The following is a 24992-nucleotide window of genomic DNA, read 5'->3' as shown; positions in this document are numbered from 1 at the left end:
CACAATTGAAAGGTTTAAATATATTTAGTAATAAATAATAAAAGAACAAGACAATACTAAATATGTATTCACAGTGGCATCACAGTTCAAAATCACAGGGAATATTTAAAATAACATTGCATGACAGACTCAAATAAATACAGAAAGCATCTAAACTAATCTTTACTATGTTTCTAACTGAATCTAAGAGAAATTACTGTACTCTAATTAACTTACTTACAGCAATGCAAGTGCAGAGGTGGTGAGTGGATGTTTTCAGGTCAAAGAAGAATCCAGGGCCTCAAACATCTACCCTACACAGATAGGCTAACAGCCCTGTCCCTCTACTCAGTTTCATACAGACTCCTCAGACGTGACCTCTGTCTGGCATACAATGCAATCTCAGACCCCTCCTTGATGAGACTGCTGCATATCCACAAGTCAAGCTCCACTTGAGTAACCTGCATGTGTGACCTACACCTGTTCTGTGACATCAATAGGACTTGTTGGTGGCAGGACAGATGTGTATCCCAGAGACTCCCCCATCTGTGAAATAGACTCCCTCTCCATGTCAAGCAGAGTACCTCATTATCCATCTTCAAGCACAACCTGGATAACTGGATGGAAAACAGAAAATACATACCTGGAATTCCACCTATGATCCTGCTGAACAGGGGCTTTGGGTGTAATTTGTCTAAACATGGGCTAAACTCTTGTCTAGGCTTATAAGGGCCTTAGGGCCATTAGCCTAGTAACTTCCTATGATCCTATGATCCTAAATACAAATACAAAATACCCTCTCTCACTCTCTCAGAGAGTTCTTAAATTAATAGCTCAAATATTGCTCCTGGGATACTTGCAGCATGACATCACTTTTTGTCACCTGACGTCAGTTCCCAGGCTCACAAACAACCATTGCTAGAAGCTGTTAGTATTTACCATCTCTCTGTGAAAATACATAGCCTTCAGATGTTTGTAACTACTGGAAGACATAAAACAATAAAACACTTGCAAAACACTGCAGAAAGCTCCCTAGTTCTAGATATCCTGTCTCCTTGCTGCATTAAAGCTAACTTTTATAGTGCAATTATACTTTCTTGAAGTTTTGCAAGTTAACCCTCTATGTTCTAGTTCTCAGTCTTAAAACATATACATTTACACAGGTACAATAGTTTATATACATTTCTGTTCTTTCCCAGTAGGGTACACTGTAGACACATCCTTAAGCTTAGTACTTTACACACACACTTCTGTACCAGCAGCTTGATATACAGACAACATACCGTCAGGGCCATAGCAACAAAGAATGTGACCTCCTACGAACATATGCCCAGGGCCCTTTACTCTATCCCTCTGAAATTAACATTTTATTGGCCATGCTGTCCACACACATCAACAAATGCCTTAAGACCAAGCTAAAAATAATGCTAAACTACTAGAGCTTATTGCTTACTCAAGACCAAGCTAAAAATAACCCTAAACTACTAGAGATTAGTGCTTACTATCGTGTAACTATAATAATAAATCCAGTTCTTCATTTGTGTAAATATGCATGTCAAAAGACTGCTTTCACCCAATGAACTTACGTATGCTCTTTTCATCATTAATGAAATACATGAAATGTAATTCTAAAAGTTGCATTGCAGTGCAGTTGGTTCATGACTGTTCATTTAGCATAATGCACACAAAATTGCGTACAAATTATTAACAAAACATGTCTGAAACAGAACAGGGTGACAGATGTCTTCTTAGCATGTTAACATGTATATAGGGTACATATTATGTATACATAGACCTACAGTGTACATGTATTCTGTACACCATTAGCGTATTTATGCCAAGTGCTTCTTTTTTCCGCAAATTGGTTAATCAGCGGATCATAGTCCAGAGATCTGGCTATCTTGTTTTCAATTGAGATAACTGCAAGCGCAGAAAGCCTGTCATTTGTCATGGTTGAGTGCAATATATTTTTGATCAGTTTCATCCTGCTGAAACTCCTTTCAGCACCAGTGACAGTAACTGGTGTGATCTGAAGAATTCTCATGCAAATGCAAATATTTGGATATACCTCCTGAAGGCTGTTCTTGTATATGTATGTTAAAAAATTGTTTGCCATGACAAGTTGTCTCTCTTTCTCAATGACATAAATAAAACAATTCAGTTCTATTATGAGTTCACTAGCATCAATGTCTCCCATTTTTCTTTCAAAATTTTTGCGGTGATCCCCCAGTTCATTTTCTCTGTGATACTGCTTTAGGCTGTTAGCATTGTACAGAAATCAAAACAACTTATACCACTCCACGAGTTGGTCAAATTGCGACAAAACAGAAGATATGGCCTGATCAGTGAGAACAAGGAAGAACTGTGATTTGAATTTTTCTTCAGCAGAAAAACGACTCGAATCATCAGCACATTCATAATCAAACATTCTCTTCTTATGTGGCACTCTGGTTTCTGGAAACACCTGCTCAATACCCATATGCTCTGCTATTTCACGTGCATTTGTGACTACAGAGTTATAGCCTGTATTTCGATAGTCTTGCAAAAGCTTCATTGTAGCACAGACTTCTGCCTGCAGAACGTCAATTGAAACATGTGGTGACTGAATTAATTTGCTGTTTTTATTGACATGAAACAGTATATCGTACCATGTGCACACAGTCAGAACAAAAGGCCATGTAGTAACATGGCTTAAAGGCACACCGGCTTCTGTTGCTGTATTGCTATCTTTCTTTTAGAGTGCATGTTCTCACAAAGATGACAAAGCATTGCAAAATTCTTCAAGGTGATAACACAACGGCTTCACAGCATCAATTATCACCTCCCGAGTGTCCGATAACCCTTTAACAGATATGGGCATATATTCTTGAAGCATATCCCAACGTGAAGGTGATGAAAATATAACGTATATTCTGTTAATCAGACTGAAAAAAAAAGATAACGTATATTCTGTTAATCAGACTGAAAAAGTCAACGGCATATTTTGATGACTTTGCGGCGTCTGAGATTCCAAGTGTGAGCTCCACATGGTACATACAATGCAGAGTCATTTATTTCTAGGATGCAGGCTTGAACTCCTTTATTCTTTCCCCTCATATTGGAGCAGTTATCATAAGCTTGGCCTCTCATGTCAGCAATGTCTATTCCTAAGTTTTCTGCCTTTTCAAGTAATGCTTCCAATAAGCCCTTGCCAGTTGCATCATGAACATTAAGAAAACCAGCAAACGCTTCATGAAAACCAACAAACGATTCATGAATATTGACACCATCATCACCGTTGCATTCAACAAAGCGTAACACCACTGAGATCTGTTGTTCATGTGACGTGTCAGGAGTACAGTCCATAATATTTTGCTTTTTTAAGCTGCGCTATGTTGGCCTCTTGAATGTTACTGGCAACAAGTTGAATCAGCTCATTTTGGATCTGTGGACTGAGGTACTGAACATGTGTCTCTGCCTTCTTAATCCTCTGTAAATGTTCGGTGAGGACAGTATCATACTTTGCAAGCAATTCAAACAGTCCCAAAAAGTTGCCATTTGAATGATTGCCAAGCTTTTCATTACTTCCTTGAAATGCCAAGTTTCTTTGGATAAGAAAATAATGACATCAATCATGCGTTTGACAACATCACTCCAAAAATCTCTTTCTTTCATAAAAGCCTGCAATTCGAATTGGACAATAGATGTACAGTTTACTATACCTGACCGAAGGTCAAACCATTTCACCATACAGTCTTGATGACCTTTGCCTTTTTCATGCTGTTGAAGTCTTTTTAACAGTGCTTTCCAAGCAGATGTTCCACTATGTAGTGGTATACCACTAGTGCCAAATAATTTACAACAAAAACAAAAAAATGGTATCTTTCTGGACTGAGTACATTAACCATGAATGTCTTATTGTCTCACCATTTGCCATGGTTTGATAGAAATGAGTACTTGTGAACCTCCATATTTCCTCATTAAATGGAAATCCATAACTTTCATTCTGCTGCAGTGGGCCACGTTCAACAATGTCACACACTTGCCTGTTCGATAGTATAGATGGCCAATCTCCGGGATCATCAGTCAGTGGTTCAAATTCAGATACTTCTTTCCCAGCAGCAGCTAGAATATCTGTCACAATTTGTTTGGTAGTGGAACAGCTGGCTTCACCTTCAACCTCACTTGAAGCACTTCTGGATACTTCTGCTTCTGGATACAACTTATCACTGCTAGCGCTATCCGTTTCATGTGCCTGTACCTGTACGTTGGATTGCAGCGTAAAATACGTTGACAACTTTGGAATTTTCTCAAGTTGCTTCTCGGCATCTTTTGCTGCCTTTGGTTTACTAGCTTTGCTCTTATATGTTCTGTTAGGCAACATCACAAAGCACGTCTTTTCATTGAAAATGCTAAAAAATTAAACAACTACATTAATAACATTTATTTGTCTGCCGACTGCCATTATGAACACAAATACACATTATTTGAATAGGTCCAGCAGTAACAGACACATACACAGAGCCTCCTCTGCTTTCATACACACATTCATTCACACACACAGACAGCATAAACACACAAATACTTTTTTGTTTTATTTTTTACACTTGCTAAACAGCAAACGTGCTGATCAACAAGTGTAAAATATCTGCTCGTTTGCCCGGCCCGCATACCTCTCAACTGTACAGATTTTTGCAGCATGTCCAGAGTTTGCCTCATATTTTTGGTCTATTTTTCATAAAATTGTGTTTTTCTGGCAAATTAGTGGCAAATCATTAAAGACATTAAAGAAGAATGACAGTCATTTCAGTTTAAGACTGCATACCCTTCAAAAAATTCACGGTAAAACAAAACCTGTTATTCTATCACCTTTCAAAGTCTGTAAGTGCAATAATAAAAAATGTCCCTATTTTTGGGCCTTTAGCCCATTTTCATTAATGGCTTTGTCCAGATTTCTTGCTGTAAGAAGTTTAGAGGTATGGCTCAATCTCTGTCTTACTTACTCTCATACACTGTCACACACAAGCTTTTTTCTTTTCTGCTATGAAGCGGTGGACCCGTCTTGCAGCAGCTATTATTTGTATATTAACACCCTTCTAGAGAAGGTTCCTTCTTCTCCAATCAGGTTGCCAGTATACTGCTGCCAATTCCATAAACACAATAATGACCACTCCATTAAATCCACAATTAAATTATCAGCACATGGCACTGTCCTCCTGACGCAGGTCCTACGTCAGGCGAGGCCTCCTCCAAAATCCTGTGAAATATTAAGGTGTCTATGACGGGTTTTAAATAAGCTCACATTGTCACCTGGTAAGTGAATTGAAATGTTAATTTGGTAACAAGGACAGATGGTTGTATGCACGGACCATTAAGAGACGATGGAAACTAACAGCTGACTAAAAAATGAAACCGGTGACGGGGTTATATAACAGTGTTAAGTTACTAGGGTTTAGCACCTCTCTATTTATGGAATAGGACAGCTTTTACCTGGGATTTGTGTCCCGAGAAAATGTGAAATGTGACAGTTGTCCGGAGATTTGTGGGAGAAAATATACATTTCCCATTAGTTTCATGATGGCACAATTATTTGTAGCTGAAACAAATTCTTCCTCTGCGTGGCTGCAGACCCAACTAAAATTTGAAACTGACTGACAGACAACTGATGGCTGCCAATAACACTATGATGTATCACCCTACATTTTCTTGTCACTTTTAGGGGCACCTTGCTTTGCGGAGTCCCCTCCAGTCGAAGGGTGCGGAGGGCGCTCGCTACGTCTCTGCATACAGTTCTAATATAGAGGGTAATACAAGCAATAGCATCCTGCTGATATTCACAAATGACATATGACTATTTAGAAAATTCCAGATAGCTGTGCTGGCAGTATCTCCTTCTGTCGCACTTCTATATAAATCATATTGATATTCACAAATGGCATATAATTATTTACAAAATTCCAGATAGCTGGGCTGGCAGTATTTCCTTTTGTGACATCCCCCCCCCCCCCCCGAAAACTCAAGCTACTTTTTCAAGAGACTCTTGAGAAACGCTGTTTGAGAGGATAAGTCTATCTGGGAATACACTACCCCATACCTGTCTTGAGAGGCCATCTGCATTTGCACTGCTAACCTCACTGTGGTGCTGCACTGTCATATCATATGCCTGCAACCCTAGACTCCACCTTAGTAACTTGGCATTTTGCTGGCCGGCTCATTGTAGCCATGTTAAGGGATTGTGGTTAGTCACTATGGTGAATTTCCTTCCATACAGTTAAGGATGAAGTTTTTGCAGTGCCGACACTATGGCTAGGCATTCCGTTTCTACAGCTGCATAGTATTCCTCCCTGGGTTGGAACCTATGACTGAGATATACCACTGGATGCTCTTCTCTCTCTGAGGAAACCTGCCTGAGTACAGACCCCACCCCATGGCTTGAAGCAGCCACCTGCACAATAAATTATTTGTTGTAATCTGGACTGGCAAATACAGGCAGTCCTCCCAAAGCTCCTTTAAGCTTCTGGAATGCCTGTTCACATGCTGGAGTCGACACTATCTTATCTGGCATGTTTTACCTTGTCAGGTCTGTGAGGGGAGCAGCTATGGTACTGTGATGCCCCTGTACTGGCCCAGTAATCAAGGAGCCTCAATCCTCACCACTAACACCAGGGAGGGACGTGTACACTGGGATGATGACAAGTACACACAAAATAAAGTACAATTTCCCTTAAGAGCACACAGAGATCACAGTCAGTCTGGGGCTGATTTCTCCCTCTTTCTCCAGATCCTCAGTAAGACTCCACACTGGCACAGCTATAGGGTTAAGATCTCAGCCAAGTGGTCAAGCCAAAACCTCTGCAACCTCTCTGTCCAACCCGTGCTTGGTGTCCCTGCCCAAGTAGCTGACACATACACACTTTGAGATTTGATTTATGTACAAACTCATAGATACTCCTGGGGAAGGCTGGCACAGGTTCACTAGCTATGCCCCCTTCTACCTAGACTATATGGAAGTACCAGCTTCCACCAACCACCCTTACTTATCAGCTACTATAAGGCCCTTACCAAAGGCTGACCATTTCTAATGTGTAATGTAGTATTATCCAAATGGTAAGTGTGTTCAAAGCTAAGGCTATTTAAGAGTGGTATGTACAGTGCTACCAAATACATACAAGTACGCCAAGAGCTTAAATATCTCTAAACAAAACCAGCCACAATTTAAAGGTTTAAATATATTTAATAATAAATAATAACAGAACAAGACAATACTCAATAACTCAATACAGTGACAAGAGAGTTCAGAATCACAGGAAATACTTTGAAACAACATTGCAGGACAGTCTCACATAAATACAGAAAACATCTAGACTGATCTTATTATTTTCCTATCTCTCTCTAAGAGAGATGCTATGATTTAAGTCTTACTTGCAAAGCAAAGCAAATACAAATGAAAAATGCTGAAGATGGATGTGTTCAGATCCAAGACAAGATACAAAATGCCCCGACTTTCTCTCTGAGATAGTTATTAAATTAATAATATACATTGCTGCTGGGTTAGCTAGATGACATCACTATTTGATAGCTGCCTCTAGCTCCCAGGCTAAACAAATACCAATAGAATTTAACATGTCTCTATGAAAAATATTTATCTCTTACAAACTCACACTTATTTCTTAGAAGCTTACCTGAAACTGGAAGTCATAAAACAATTAACACATTTACATTTTAAAGCTAGTAATTATTTCTATCTTAAGAAATAGAAAGAAACTCTAGCTGTAGACATTCTGTCTTCTAGCTGTGGTAAACACAATCTTAATCTCTTTACTTATTTTCTGAGTTTGCAAGTTAACTCTGTATGTCACAGTTTCTACTATGAAAATATACATTTGCACAGGCATATAGTCCATATACGTTTCTGCACTTTTCCAGCAGGGTGCACTCTGGTAACATTTTTGAAGCTCAGCACATAGCATACAGGTTACTTACATCTGTAGACAAACCTATGGATCATATTAATATTTACAATGACATAGAATTATTTACAAAATTCTAGTAAGCTGGGCTGGCAGCCTTCACATTTCCCCCCACCCCCACAAGAACTCAAGCTAGTTTTTCAAGTGACCCTTGAGAAACATTGTTTGAGAGGGTTGAGTCTATCTAGGAATACCTTACCCTATTGCCTATATTGAGAGCCCATTTGCATTGGCATTGCTAAACCCACTGAGGTGTCGCACTGTCATATCATGTTTGCAATCCTAGGCTCCACCTTAATAACTTGGCATTTTGTTGGCTGACTTTATGTAGCCATGTTAAGGGGTTGTGGTCTGTATCTACAGCAAATTTCCTTCCATACAGATAGGGCTGACATTTCTGCAGTGCCCATACTATGGCTGGACATTAATTTTCTATAGCTGCATAACATCCCCCCCCCCCTGGGTTGGAGCCTACAACAGAGATAAACCATTGGGTGTTCTTTTCCCTCTGAAGAAATCTGGCTAAGTACAGACCCACCCCATGGTTTGAAGCATCCAGCTGCACAGCAGATTTTTTTGCTGTAATCTGAACTGGCTAATACAGGGGGCCCTCTAAAAAGCTCCTTTAAGCCTCTGGAATGCCTGCTCACATGCTGAGGTCCACACTACCTTATCTGGCCTGTTTTTCCTTGTCAGGTCTGTGAGGGGAGGAGCTATGGTACTATAACTGGCGAAAAACTTTCTGTAGTACCCTGCTGTCCCTAAAAATGCCCTCATTTGGTTTTTGGTAACAGGTTCAGGATATGCCTGAATGGTTTTCACTTTGGCCAGTTCTGGCTTGATCTTACCACTCCACATCTATGTCCCAGGTAGGAGACCTCTGCCATACCCACCTGCCATTTTTTGGGCTTAATGGTCAACCCTGCCCTCTGTAGTCTACCCAACACTTCCCTGACATGCTGAAAGTGCTCTTGCCAGGAATGGCTGTCGATGGCAATATAATCTAGGTAAGCAAGGGCAAAATCTCCTGCTCCTGTTAGCATATGATCTACCAGCCTCTGGAAAGTCACTGGGGCATTTTCCATCTCAAAGAGCATCTTTGTGCAGTCATACAATCCAAAAGGAGTCACAAAGGCTGACCTCTGTCTAGCACTGGGAGTCAAGAGCACCTGCCAGTAACCCTTGGTAAGATAAATGGTGGTAAGATACTTAGCCCCACCCAGCTGCTCTAGGGCTTCATCTGTCCTAGGCATGCTGTAAGCATCTGACTCTGTGTGACTATTTAATTTCCTATAGTCTACACAGAACCTGGTGCTGCCATCATTCCTTGTTACCAGCACCACTGGGGAAGCCCAGGGACTGCTGGACTCCTGAAATACTCCTAGTTCTAACATTTCCTGTATCTCCTCCCTCAGAGTCTGACCCTTTCAGGCACCCTATAAGGGGCCTACTTAATAGGTCTTTGGGGTCCTGTATCCACATGGTGCTGCACCAAGTGGGTGCACCCTGGTTTCCCTGTGGACATGTCCCCAAACTCCTGTAACACTGCTCAGATATCTCCAACCTGGGTAGAAGATAGCTGCTGGGACATTGCTACCACTTACACTGAGGTGCAAGTCCAAGCCTCATTGGGAGATCAGTCACCAGATTCCCCCTCAGACTCTACTCAGCACAAGGGCCTCCCTAGTATGGTAAGGTTGCATCATGTTAACATGGTACAATTTGTGCCCCTGCCTTCTGCCTAACAGTTCTACCATGTAGTTAACATCATTGACTTCCTTACCACCTTGCAGGCTCACTCCCAAGCTGCCTGCAGTTTGTTATGTCTGAAAGGAATGAGAAGCATCACCTGCTGCCCTACAGCATACTCTCTAGCTCGAGCATTTTTGTCATACCAAACCTTTTTCTGCTGTTGGGCTTCTGCCAGGTCCTCCACGGCCAAGCCCATGAGTTCCCTGAGCCTTCTCCTGAGGTTTAGGACATATGTCACAACAGACTCCTTGTTTGATTCACACTCACCTTCCCAGTCATCTCGAATTAAATCTAGATATCCCCTCACCCTATGCCCATACAACAAATCAAAGGGTGAAAAAAATGTGAATTCCTGGGGTACCTCTCTGTAAGCAAACAATAGATGGGGCAAATATTTGTCCCACTCCCTCATAAACTGGTCTGAAAATGCCCATAGCATCATCGTGAGTGTAGAGTTTAACCTCTCAACAAGACCATTAGTCTGGGGATGGTAGGGGTGGTCTTTAGGTGCTTCACCCCACAGTACTTCCACAGACAACCCAGCAGGTCTGACATGAAATTGGCACCTCTGCAGTCAGTATTTCTTTTGGAAAACCTATGCTGCTGAAAATGTCTAACAAAGCTTTTGCTACTTTTTCTACCTCAGTGAAGGGCAGAGCCATCACGTCAGGGTATCTGGTAGCATATTCTACTACCACTAGGGTATACTTTTTCCTGTGGGACTTGGGGTACTCAGAGGCCCCACAGTATCCATAGTTACCCTCTGAAATGGCTCCTCAATCACAGGCAAAGGCATCAAAGGATATTTCACCTTGTCTCCTGCCTTTCCTACCTTTTGGCACTGCTCATAGGTCCTGCAGTACCCTGTTACATCTCTGAAGAGCCCAGGCCAATAAAAGTTCTGCATACTACATCTCTTTGTATGCTTTATGCCCATATTATATACAAAGGGAATATCATGAGGTATGGCTAGGAGTGCCAGACGGTAGGCTCTGGGCGCTACCAACTGCTGTATTCTCTCACTCTCTAGCCTTCCCTCAGGGGTCCACTCTCTGTACTGTAACCCTTGGTCCCAGTATACAGATTCCCCTTTCCCCTGAGAATCAGGTGCCTCACTGGCTACTTCTGTCGGGTCTTGTAATGTAGGGTCTGAGAGCTGAGGCTGTCTCAATTCTCTCTTTGTAACCCTTCCTAACTCCCCCTCCACATGAAATTGGGTATTCTCTGACAGTATTGCCTCACTGTCAGCCTGGGTATGGGTACTACTACTCACCTCTTACCTTGCAGTCACTCTGTCCAAGGGAACATCAGTACCCACAAGCAGCTGTGGTTCACCTTCAGTCTCATTATTACAGGGTAGCTCCCTCCCTGAAGAAACTACCTCACCAATTCTGGCTGCAAGTGTGCAGTCTGTCTGGGTCCCCCCAGGCTACCAGACCCACATACTTGTCCCCTAGCCTGATTGAGTGTCACTGCATGCACACAAGGTACTGCATTATCAAAATCATTCCCTATCAGGACATCTGCAGGGATATCCTCAAACACACCTACTTGCTGGCTTCCTTTTCCACTCTCCCAGTCAAGGTGAACCCTAGCCAAAGTTATTTGGAATGGGGTACCTCCTAAAGCTCTGACTGGAGTAGACTGCCCAAGCAAGTAGTGCTCCTCTTTAACCATTACAGGCTTCACAATGGTCAGAGGCTGTGTCTCTCTTACCAGTGGTCTCTTTTCCATCTACTAATACAGGATATAACCTCTTGTGGTTGTTTGGTACCCTTGTTGTCTTGAGACAACTTACTGCTGGTATTTTGTCATTCCCACTTACTGGCTCACCCCCTTTTGTTCCCCACCTTGCTTCTGTGGACATTTATATGCTACATGGCCCCACTGGTTGCATTTAAAACATTTAACCCTTGGTCCTGGATGTGTACCTGGAATAGTGGCTACCCCTGCTACTGGCAAACACTGTTGGGAAAGTCTAGGCTGCCCACCATGGGTTCCCTTAGACCCATAAGCAGCACTGGGTATCCCTTTCATGTGCAGTGATGCCCTGCTTTTTAGGCATAAATCTCCATTTTTCCCCAGCTCATCTATTGTGCTACATTCTCTATCCACTAATTAGACTCTCATGTCCTCAGGCAAAGTGCTAAGGGCTTGTTCCCTCACCAAAAGGTCTACCAGTCTTTCAAAAGTGGTGACCTGACATCCACTCACCCATCTCTGAATATAAGTGCTTAGTTCAGCAATATATTCACACACACTTTCATCTGCCTTGTATCTATGCTCACGAAAGTTTTTCCTATAAGTTCAGGGATTAACTTAAAACATTCTAACAAGCATTTTTTGACCATACTATAACTGGGTCTATGTCAAATGAACAAATGATCATAATGTCGAGTACAACATACTCGACACACTATGATCGCAAGTTCAAAACCTCAAACCCTTAAAAGCCTGAAACAAACAAAATCGAAAGATTTTGTTTGTTCCACACCTCCCCTACACTAACATACAAAACACACATACAACCAATGCATAAAAACCCCTATATGCTCACATCATTCAAACACTAACAGCCCCTAATGTGGGGGGCTGTGCCCCCCACCCCCCTAACTAAATATACTAACTCCGAGATCACTGCACATTGGGGAAAGGGCAATTTCCCAGTAATCGCAATAAGCGATTACCGGGAAATTGCCCTTTCCCCAATGTACAGCGATCTCAGAGTTGGTATATTAAATTAAGCAGCCTGTGGCATAGCCATTCCGAACAGTGTAGCGTGTCTACATCACATGCTACACTGACTGGGATGGCTGTCCAAAACATTTTGGAACTCCAAATTTCGGCATTTGGAGTGTCTGATTAAATGAACGATTGATCAAAGGTTGTTGAGTATGTTGTACTCAACATTTTGACAATTTGTTCATTTAACATAGACCCTATAATTTAAGCAATCAGTATCAGGCAATTTAGAAATAGCAGTTGCAGCTTTACCATGGAGTAAGGGAGTCAGGAACTGTACCCAGTGCCCTTGGTCAACATTATACTTTTTACATACCCTTTCAAGAAATGAAGGAAACTGTAAAAATTATCCCGCTCTGTAAATTGTGGAAGAAATTTACTGACCTTTCTTGCTTCTGAGGTTCAGTTACTCCCTTTCCCATTACTTCCATGACCCTGGCAAAGAGTCAGGATCTCCTTTTCATTTTGTGTCTTCCTTTCTTTCTCCTCAGCTTCTAGACATCACAGTTTCTCATTTTCCTCAGCCTCCAGACATCTCAGTCTCTCTGCTGCTTCTATTTCCAAATGTTTGCCTCCGGCTCAAGTCTCCTTATCTCCGGACAGATTTTTAAGTCCTCTGCGAAAAGGCTGAACTGTCCATTTTCTGAGAGTTGTACATCTCCAAGGTCAGCCTGGTTGTCCTCCTGATTGCTGGTCTGTGATGCAGCTGTGCCCAAGGCTGCAACAATTTCTGCTTTAGTCAGGTTAGTATGCAACAGTCCTTTAGCCTGGCACATCTCAGCCAACTGGCTCCCTCTCAGCTTGCATACTCCCCTGCTGACATGGTTGCCTGCTCTCCCTGACTAACTAAGCTAACAAAAAAAATAAATTAAAAAAATTGTGATATGGAACTCTGAATGTTCACCGTGTGGCTGATTGAGAGTACAAACACCTTCCTTAGTGACCACTGATTACAGGCTACAGGAATTCAATATCTGCACCACAGAATCCTAATATGTGGATATCCCACCACTACAGGCCAGTTAATATGTGATATGGATATCCCACCATTGCCCAGCAATTAATATGTGATGCCCCAGCACTGGCCCAGTAATCAAGAATCCTCAGTCCTCACCACTGGTAACAGTGAGGAACGTACACACTGGGAGGATGACAAGTACACACACTGTAAAGTACAATTTCCCTTAAGAGCACACAGAGACCACAGTCAGTCTGGGGCTGGTTTCTCCCTCTTTCTTCAGATTCCCAATAAGACTCCCCACTGGCACAGCTATAGAGTTGAGTCCTTATCCCGGGTACCAAGCCAAGTTCTCCAACACTCTCCCTGTCCAACCAGTGCTTCATGTCCCTGCCCAAGTAGCTGACACACACATTCTTGGAGATTTGTTTTACACACACACATACACATACACACACATACACACACACACACACACACACACACACACACACACACACACACACACACACACACACACACACACACACACAAACACACACACATGGAAAAGGCTGACACAGGTTTAATAGCTATGCTCCCTTTGCCCAGACAATATGGTAGTAAGCACTGCCACCAGAACCCCTTATCAGCTACTTTAAGGCCCTTAACAAAGGATATCCAATCCTACTATGTAATATTACTCAATCCAAATGGCAGTTTGACCAAGAGCCAGGCTATTAGGAGTGGCCTGTACAGTGTCACCAAACAGATATGCAAATACGCTAAGAGCTTAAATATCTCTAAACAGACCAGCTACAATTGAAAGGTTCAAATATATAATAAAAGAACAAGACAACACTAAATATGTATTCACAGTGACATCAGATCTCAAAATCACAGGAAATAATTAAAACAACATTGCAGGACAGTCTCAAATAAATACAGAAAACATGTAAACTAGTCTTTACTATGTTCCTAACTAAATCTAAGAGAAATTACTGTACACTAGTTAACTTACTTGCATCAACACAAGTGCAGAGCTGATGAGTGGATGTTGTCAGGTCAAAGACAAACACAAAATGCCGTCTCTCACTCTCTCTCTCCCTCTCTCTCTGAGAGTTCTTAAAGTAATATCTCAAATATTGCTGCTGACATACTTGCAGCATGACATCACTTTTTGCCACCTGACTTTAGTTCACAGGCTCACAAACAACCATTGCTAGAAACTATTACTATTTAGCATCTCCCTGTGAAAATACATTGCATTCAGATGTTTGCAACTGCTGGAAGACATAAAACAATAAAAACACTTACAAAACAATGCAGAAGGCTCCCTAGCTCTAGACATCATGTCTCCTTGCTGCATTGAAACTAACATTTATAGCACAATTATAAAACAATTTAACTTCAACTATTTTCTTGAAGTTTTACAAGTTAACCCTCTATTTTCTAGTTCCCATGTTCAAATATATACATTTACACAGATACACTAGTTTATATACATTTCTGTTCTTTCCCAGTAGGGTACACTGTGGACACATCCTTAAACTCAATACTTTGCACACACACTTCTGTGCCAGCAGCTTAATATACAGACAACATACAGTTCAAATATAGTGGTAACACAAACAATTGCGTCCTGCTGATATTCATAAATGACATATAACTATTTACATAATTCCAGATAGCTGTGCTGGCAGTATCTCCTTCTGTCACACTTCTATATAAGCTCAAAACAAAAAAGGCCAGTACTGGCAAGACGGGTGATAACTGACTTTCATTCTTATTAAAGTCAGTAAGCAATAAGCAATAAGCAGTCAACAGACTGGTTTTGGCTGCAAGCCTTTATCAATGTATAACACCAACTGCAAATTAAAGTGCATTGTCATCCTCTTTGGTAAAAACTCCATACCCATGAGCACTCTTCAAGAAAAATCTTGATGATTGGATGGGAAATAGAAAATTCACCCCGGGGATCACCTCTGTGGCTCTGCTCAACAGGGGCACAGGAAAATAATTTTCTTGGGTGAAGAAAGCCAGGGTACCTTTTTGGCTAGGCTTGTATAGGCCCTAGGGCCGATAGCCTAGTCCCTACCTATGAAGTTTTGAACCTATTTAAATAGGAAAACATCATGGTTAGCAGACATATGCACACCAATCAATATTCAGCATTATAAATGTTAATTTAAACCAGGTGAGAAAAGACCACTCAGTCTAACTATCCAGTTTTTTTCTTTCTTATTTAAAATATTGTGCCATCCAGCCTTAAAGTTTCTATTCCCATGCACCTTGTCTATAATAATAAATTTAAATTGGGAAGTAGAATGTTTGGCAGTATGTTTATATAATGCATTAGTACCAATCATATTCCTAATATTACTAAGATGCTCTGAAATGCATAATCTAATGGGTCCAAGTGTGACCGACATAGAATGCTGAACACGTACATACAGTTAAATATACCGCCCAATCAGTACTACAGTTAGCAAAAATCCTAACATTTAATACATGGGATGTAGTTTTACTGGTAATTCCTTTGTTTGACAAATATGTTTACAGAAAAAACAATGGCCACACGGGAAGCATCCCACCAATATTTCACCATCCAATGTCCCTTGTATAGTATCTGTGAAAGGGGATTTATGTTTATAATTATTAAAATATCCCCCCAAGGTTTTACCTCTCCTAAAAGAGAAATGACATCTGGCATCCAAAAGATTATTTAATTGTTCATCAGCTAATAAGATGTCCCACTGTTGTTGCACTAAGTCCATAAAACAAAAAGTGCTGTGTCCATAACTGGTGATGAATCTAATAGTCTTATCAGTCATATCACTCTTAGATTGATATTTCAATTAATCAGTTCTACATAAAGTTTGTACCTGTTTACTAACATGAAATATATGTGACTTAGTATACCCATGTTGACCAAACCTTTCCATCAAATCTTTCTCTTGAGATGTAAAATCTTCCTTGTTAAAATAAATTTTCTTAACCCTCATAAACTGGGATTTTGGGATATTTTGAATGATATGTTTTGGATGATAACTGGAGGCATGTTGTAAGGTATTAGAATTAAATGTTTTTTGATAAAGGGAAGTTTGTAAAGTCCCATCCTGTTGTCTTTTTAAGGAAACATCCAAAAATGAGATACATTCCCTATCATAATTAACTGTAAATTGAATCCCCTACTTATTTTTATTTACGTATTGCACAAAATCTAATAGATATTCAACATTAGCTTTCCAAACCATCCAGCAGTCATCCAAAAATCTCTGCCAAATATCTATTTCATTCAAAAACAAATTATGGTTGTCATCATAGATGATCTGCTGTTTTAAATATCCATAAAAAAGTCGGCATAAATAGGAGCAAAGTATGCACCCATAGCCGTACCTTTGAGTTGTAAAAAAAACAACTACCATTAAAGTAGAAAATATTCTTAGTAATAACATGTTCTGACAAACAAAGAAAGAAGGTATTGAAGCCAGGACTGTGTATTGGAATCTTATTCAAACAATATTCCAAGGCAGAGAGTCCAGCCCAGTGAGAAATACTGGTATATAAAGAGGTGACATCAAGGGTACACATAATCCACCCCGAATCCAATTGAGTATCAGACACTATGTTCAGAAATTCCATAGTGTCCTGTATACATGCCCTCACCCCTTTTAACAGTGGCTTCAAATATGTTGTCAAAAAGGCTAAGAGCTCAGTAAGGGAACCATTGCCCAAAACAATGGGTCCCTCCTGGGGGTTGTGTAGCATTCTTGTGAATTTTAGGAAGAAGGTACAAATACTGTGGTAACAGATCTTTGATACGCAAATGATAACAGGTTTATTTCAGTAATAATTTCTTTACTGACCACCAACTCCAAAAATTCATCAATTTCAGACTTCAACCTCAATGTAGGGTCAATAGACATGGCTGCATAAAGTTGGCTGTCCTGCAACTGCCTTTATGCCTTTCTGCCTTAGCCAAATACATGGACCAGTCCATGACCACTGTGGTCTCACCTTTATCTGCAGCAATGATTGCTATATTTTTATTTTTCTTAAGGTTCTCTAAGGCTTTAGATTCAGATGTAGTCAAATTATTTGAAAGAAACTTTTTGTCTAATTGGCCACCAAAATATAAATCTTTGAGAACACATTTTTGAAAGCTATCAACATGTTTAGTAATGGGGGATCAAAAGTAGATCTTTGAAATTTAAAGTTATGTGGAAAGGAAGAATTTATTTTATTGTTATCAAAATACAATCTACGATTTAACAATCTAGAAAAAGAAGACAGATCATCCACAAAAGTATCTTCAGACATCATATAGCCAGGAATAAAATTCAAACCTTTATTTAACACCTGGATTTCAATGTCTGACAAAGTGATGGATGAAATATTATGTACATTATTTATGTAAGTTTCTGAGGTTTCAGAAAATGTAACAGAGTTTGTAACGTGACATTGTGACCTGTGCTGTCTCCTGCCCCTCCTAATTCTAAAGGGATGGCACCCAAATTCTTATCCAGACCACAGGGTCCAAAAATGAATTACATTTTTTGGACGCTGGTGACCTCTGTTGGCATTCAGTTTCAGTGTCGGTAAATGAAGAGGAAGCTTCCCCAGAAGTATCACTTACAGATTTCTTTAAAATGGACTTTCTTCTTTTTCTTTTTTGGCCCATGTTATGAGTGTCTTGTTGGAAAATTTAACATTTTTAACCTTCTCCAAAGGTTTTTCTTGACCATAATCTTTAACATCCCGTTTGAACTTATGTAACTTTCTATCCTTAAGATCTTTTTCAAACACCAACAAGTCAGCACTTAACTTCTGAAAGCAAGATTTATATAGTTGAAGACCACCAAATTTTCTGGCTTGTTCACAACTTTCGGTTACCTCTGTAACTAAGCTATCAATTTTGCATTCATAGAATGCTTGCAAAACATAATGCAGTTGGTGTTATACATTGATAAAGGCTTGTGGCCAAAACTGGTCTGTTGACTGCTTATTGCTTACTGACTTTAATAAGAATAAAAGTCAGTTATTACCTCTCTTGTGAGTGCTGGCCTTTTTTGTTTTGAGCTTGGTTCTGTTTTGGGCCATTGCATCTGCCATATGTGCAGAACTTCTGTGGTTGCTGGCTACACTTCTATATAAATCATATTAATATTCACAAATGACATATAATTATTTACAAAATTCCAGATAATTGGGCTGCAGTATTTCCTTTTGCGACAGATGGGCATGAGTAGCAGATATGAGCTTGTCCATTATGGGGAAGAAGGTGGTCAGCCCCAGTGCAGTGATGACACCTACTAGAAAAAGAGAGGTATAATGCATACAGCACTGTGGGCCAGGGAATTGTGATTTGATCTAAGCTACATCTTCATGTCAACCTTTCTGGGCAGTGGCTGAGATTGCACATACCTAAAGTGCAAGGTGTCTAACGAGGGCTGAAACAAACAGGAGAGGTCCCAGCACAGAACCCTGGGAGACTTCACTAGTGCCTGATCTTATTGTACAAGTAATATCCCCTGTTATGGTTGTCTACATTCTGTCTGTGAGCCAATTGGCAATCCAGCAAGTGACATAGGGGTTTATTCTCAGTTTGTTTATTTTTTTTACTATGCCTGAGTGGGGAATTGTGTCAAAACCTTTGACCAAGTTGACATATGCTGTGTGTACTGTTTTGTCTTCATCCATTGCTAAGGTGACCTTTTAAAAATATCCACTGGGTTGAGTAAGCACGACCTGCCTTTAATGCATCCAGACTGAGACAGGTCCAGTGTTTGGAGGATCCCTATGTCCTGATAAATTAATTCTATGATATGTCTTTCCATGGCTTTGCACTTGAGGCTGGTCAGACTTACAAGTCTGTATTTGCCTATGTCTGTGGAAGGTCCTGTCTTAAGTAGGGGAATGACTGTAGCTTTTCTCCATTCAATTGGTACAAAACCAGTATGGAGGCTAAGACTGAACAGTGTTATTAGGGGTGTGGCTAAATTGTGCTTCATGCTATTTAAGATGGATCAAGGCATATTGCCAGGACCCATCAGTGCAGCATTTTTAGCTTTTGATAGCACTTTTAGGACTTGGACTTGTGTGATAGTTGGAGGCAAGCCAGTTTTAGGTGTATCTTGAGGGACAAACAGGCAGGAGAGAGTAGAAAAGTTAGAATTAAAATTTTCAGCCAATGGGTTTTCTATATCTTCAGACTCAGTGTAGGTAACATCATTCACTCAACACATTGCTGCATTGTGCTTTTGAGATTATGAACATAACTGAAAATTTCTTGTGATTGTCTTTGGCTTGTGTAGCTATTTTAGCCTCAGACTTGTTTTTTTATGGATTTTATTAAGCTCCTGAGTTGTTTGTTTATGTCAGTGACAAGGACTCTAACATTCTGGGAATTAGTCATCTTCATTTTGGTTAAAATTCTTTTCCTTTTATTATAAAGCTTATTGATATTATGGTTCTACCTTGTGGGTTTGTTTCTGGGGTTTGCCCTGCACTTATTCCTGTGGAGTGCAACTGCATATATGCAGCTGTTTACATGCTGGTATAGTGTGGTTGCGTACATTTCTGAGTGTTCAGTGGCATTAACTGGGTTTGTTGGGGATCTGAAGCTTGACAGTGTATCACTTAAGAGTAGGTAGTTTGTCTTAAAGCAATTTCTAAAGGTAACTTGGGTGGAATGGATTTCTGATTTTGGTTTTATTTTGAAGGAGACTGCTTTATGGTCAGACCTAACAAGTGATGAAGATACGAAAGGGATGGTGCAAGATGCTCTCATGTTAGTAAGCTAATACCAAAGGGCTCTGACTAGTAATAATATATCATCAGATTAACTTGGGAAGTCAGTGATAGGAATACACTCAGTCCTGGTATTATTTGGCACCCTTATTTCCATAGAGAGAGGTACTCCTTATAATTATAATGAGATGACATCCAGCTTTACCTGTCTTTTACACGTTTCTAGGTCTAACTTTACTTTTCTTGAAGTTTGCTTGGAGACTTTCGTACACTGGATGCACAGAGACAGAAAAAGCTTATTCCGGTTTAGTCGGAGGTAATACAGTGCATGTAACTGTATATCCACTGCATGTTCCTCTACTTTCCCCTGATGTTATATGGGAAGGGGGGGGTTGGAATTTGCTTCTCATGATCATTATCTAAATATAAACCTTGATGACAGACTGACACCCATGACTAAGGTGGTAGCTGGTATCCAAATATTATATTGCAATCTGAAGAGTGTAGCTCAAGTCCAGAATGTTATTCCATTAATGGACCTGACCATGGTGATTCATGTATGTACTGGTATCTTTACACTTGGACATACATGAAGGTTAACATATGCTATGGTTGATGACTATGTTAGATGACCAGAACAACTTCACAATCATATAAGTAATATTTTAAATCTTTTTTCATAGCCTAACACTTTCCATATTACTGCTATGAGGCTATATAACTTTTCAATTGATGCTACAGAATCCAAGGTGATAGACTTTATGTAGACATTTGCTCTGTCAGACCAACCCAAACAGCCCACTGACTCAAAATGTTTGTGTTACAATAAGTACCTTGTATTGGCTAAAACTGCAGCTCTACAGAAATTTTGTTTAACTTTTCGAGACATGCACTAACTGCCTTTGCATGTTTTAGCAGTTGGATGAGAAATATATGTTGTGATAAAAAAGTGTACTTTTTCTAATTTAAAATTATATATTAATAAAGGTTGAATAGACTGTATATGATCTGCATGATTATATCAATTCTTGGTGATGCTTTTAAATTTTACTTTTGAGATATTAATTTTTACTCATGCAGTGTCATTTACATCATGTTGATGGTGCAGTGGTGCAGTGGTAGATGTTGTGTAAGACAGGAGGAATACTATGCACTGAATCAATGGAGTGCATGTACAGATGTTATATAATAAACACAGTCCTATCTGGGCTATGCCCTTTTGCCACATTCAAGCAGCGACAAACATCTTGGCAACTTTACAGCTGCGGTCAGACATAACAATTACGTCATGCCATCCATGTCAGTAAACACTGAAAGCACTTACTAATTTCCAGAAAAAGCAACTGTATGATACCCTTTATGACCTGACTGGAAATATGAAAATGGAACTTTTCTGCTGTGAGTTCAGAACTTGTTACTATCAGAACTTGATCACCTGTATTGGATGGAAACCAATTTTGACAGGCTGCATAAAATCACTTCATTGCTTCATCTTCTTCTTCTTCTTCTTCTTTTTCTTTCGGCTGTTCCCATTAGGGGTCGCCACAGCGGATCATCTGTTTCCATTTCTTCCTGTCCTCTGCATCTTATTCTGTCACACAAACCACCAGCATGTCCTCTCTCACCACATCCATAAACCTTATCTTAGGCCTTCCTCTTTTCCTGTTACATGGCAACTTCATCCTTAGCATCCTTTTCCCAATATACTCTGCATCCCTCCTCAGCACATGTCCAAACCAACATAATCACACCTCTCTGGCTTTGTCTCCAAACCATCCAACCTGGGCTGACCCTCTAATATACTTATTCCTAAACCTGTCCACCCTCATCACACCCAGTGCAAATCTTAACATCTTTAACTCTGCCACATCCGGCTCTGACTCCTGCCTTTTTGTCAATGTCACTGTCTCCAACCCATATAACATATCTGGTCTCACTACCCTCTTGTAGACCTTCCCTTTCACTCTTACTGGTACTCGTCTGTCACAAATCACTCCTGATACTCTTCTCCACCCACTCCATCCTGCCTGTGCTCTCTTCTTCACCTCTCTTCCACACTCACCATTACTCTGAACTGTTGATCCCAAATATTTAAACTCATCCACCTTCACCACTTCATTGTTTCATATGGAACACATATACTATTTTTCTTGTCTTAAAACCCAACTGCTGTTTGAAGCAGCTGGTTTGCACCTAATGAATTGTAGTTGTAGAATGCTCACATGGTGTTTGTGATAAGTATCATTCTTGAGTTCTGGAATGTGTTTTCAGTCTGATGATGTTCTACTGTGCCTTTGGTCCTACCCAGTGTTCTAATGTGTTTTTATTATGCTCTTTACACCTACTATTTTTACTCCAGTTATACTTAATGTTGCTAGCTTTGCTGGTTATAACAATTTCTCTAAAATTATTTTAAGAGAAAATCTATACAAGATATAAAAGAAAGATATGCCATATGAGACTGGTGACCTTATAGTCCATATGGCACTATGCATAGTTAGAAAAGTTCACATGGTATAATATCAAGGCATCCCTCCCAGATGTCCATGAATTTGAGAGGCATGCCTGATTTTGGCTCTAATTTTTCCTTTATCCTTCCTAATCCATCCCAAAACTGATGATTTTGGGAGAAAAGATGGTGGATTATACTTAGAAGTTATCAGAGGCATAGATGGCTCATCTAGCTCCATATGGCAGTGCTCCACAATCTGACAATCCTCAACTGTAAGTTGAAGAACAAAAAAATGTCAATTTTCATCAATCTGGTGCGCATCCCTTCTCTTTTAAGGTCCAGTCCTCCATGCTGTGTTAATCCCTCAACTCTAAATTAAGTTGAAGGAGGTCAGCAAGTACTTGTACTTCCGGTCACATCCCCTAACACCTTGTACTAGGGTTACCACCTTTTCTTGTGGCTGAAACTAGACCAAGGCCACACCTCTCACACATCCCTGACCACATCCACCCCTTCCCCTCTCCCTGCTGACTTTCTGCCCATTTTGTGATGTCATAGTCATGTCAGGGAGAGGAGGAACATCCTCTTTTCCTGGTTTGCAATGCTTTAAAAAAAGCATACTAAATCTGCTGATTTAACAAACTCTGATAGTCTGTTTTTTTTTGTTTGTTTTTTTAACAGAATACCAAAGTTTGTACAGTGTTTTCCAGACTACAACACAATCGTTCTGATTTCCTGTTAGTCTGGAAAAAAATGGATAGGTGGTAACCCTACCTTGTCCTAGGTGACTGCCCCCTTTACCCTACCTTAATTATGCTTCTGTAAATAATGATGATCATTAGAGTTGTTGTTGTTTGTCTTTTCGGGTTTCCCACTTAGGGGTCACCACAGTGGAATGCCGATCCGCTAATGATTGTCAGTAGATTTTTTATGGTGCCGAGTTGCCAGCCCGACGCCCAACCTTCAGTGAAGGCATGCCCATTCACACATGTCTTATGATCATTAGAGTTATAGGGCTGAATTCAGAAAGGTGACCAGAAGATGTAGACCTTTATGTATTCAGAATAAGCTATACTATGGTGTTGCAACACAAAGATGTGCAGAACCATGGTTGGTTGCCTCATTAGCCATGCTACTAAAGCTTTCCAGAGAAGATGTATATGCTAATTAGTTTTGTGCTCTCCCTCACAACTGTCTGCCAGTAAGCATTTATGCTTCTCAGTGATTCAGAGAATCACTTGGCTGCATAACTTAGCATGGCTGCTCCTAGCTGCCTGTGGTAATGAACATGGCCAAAAGGATATTTTCATGCATCACTGTGAAGATAAGTACTGGAGAGCTTAGTAATCAGGTAAGGTTAAGGGGCTGTGTTAATATGTGCATGTGAGGGGCTATGTGTGTGTATGTGTATTGGTGGATTGGGGTGGTTGTCATACTTCCAAAACACCCCAAGACTAAAGAGTAAAGCCTGCTATATTTAAAGACATGGGTCAGGGGGAACACCAGCCATGAAGGCGAACTCTGAAGATGTGGGTCAGGAAAAATCAGTAGCCTCCAAAGATAACTGTTAGCATTGTACTTTAATGACATTTAAACCTAATGGCATTGAGAGGAGCCACTAGACACCCAGAAAAAGTTTTATGTCTCATGCCTTAGCGGGCACTTAAATTTAACAGGAAAAAGAGGACCAGTAGACACCAGGGAGAACTTTGGACACTTAAACATAATGAAATTGGGGGAACCCCTAGACTCCAGAGAGAACTCTGTAGATGTGGGTTGGGGGGAAACGAGAAACCAGGGATACTTTAACTTAACCAAAAAAAAGTGGCGTGGGGAATCACCAGACACAGGGATACTTTAAATAGCATGCCTCTAAACACAAGAGATATAACGTAAAACACATTAAGACAAAAAGCAAAGTGCAAAGGAGAGAAAAAAGGTTTATACCCTGCATTGTTGCCACAAGAAACCTCAGCATTAACCCTCTGCACTAACTATGAAGTTAGAGCAGCAGTAATTTTTTTAACATATAATGATGATTTGGGGCATTATTTAATGCCTGCAACGGTTCTTGACTTTATGAGGTAGAGAGACAAGGATCATTAAGCATACATCTCATCCTCATAGTACAAGAAATCAAGACAAAGCAGAAATTAACTGTAGGACCTAAATCATGGATAGATATTAATTAGTCCTCCTACAAGCTTAAAAAGTCACTGCTCTAACAGCTTTTTGCACTACCATGGATTTATTGAAGGATGTGAAGTGTGAAACTCCAACATCTGGCATTACTGACTGACAATAATCATACATGATTTACAAGGGTAGGGCAAAGTGGACATTGGGGATGTTACCACAACGCGGGGCAGGTATGAGGTGTGTGATGTGCATGAGTGTGTGTTTGACTGTGTGCATCTTGTGTGGGACA

The sequence above is a fragment of the Protopterus annectens genome, chromosome 6.part0, assembly GCF_019279795.1.
Source record: "Protopterus annectens isolate FY-2018-M chromosome 6.part0, PAN1.0, whole genome shotgun sequence".
In the NCBI taxonomy this organism is placed as follows: domain Eukaryota; kingdom Metazoa; phylum Chordata; order Ceratodontiformes; family Protopteridae; genus Protopterus; species Protopterus annectens.
Note: the sequence above shows the minus strand (reverse complement) of the source record.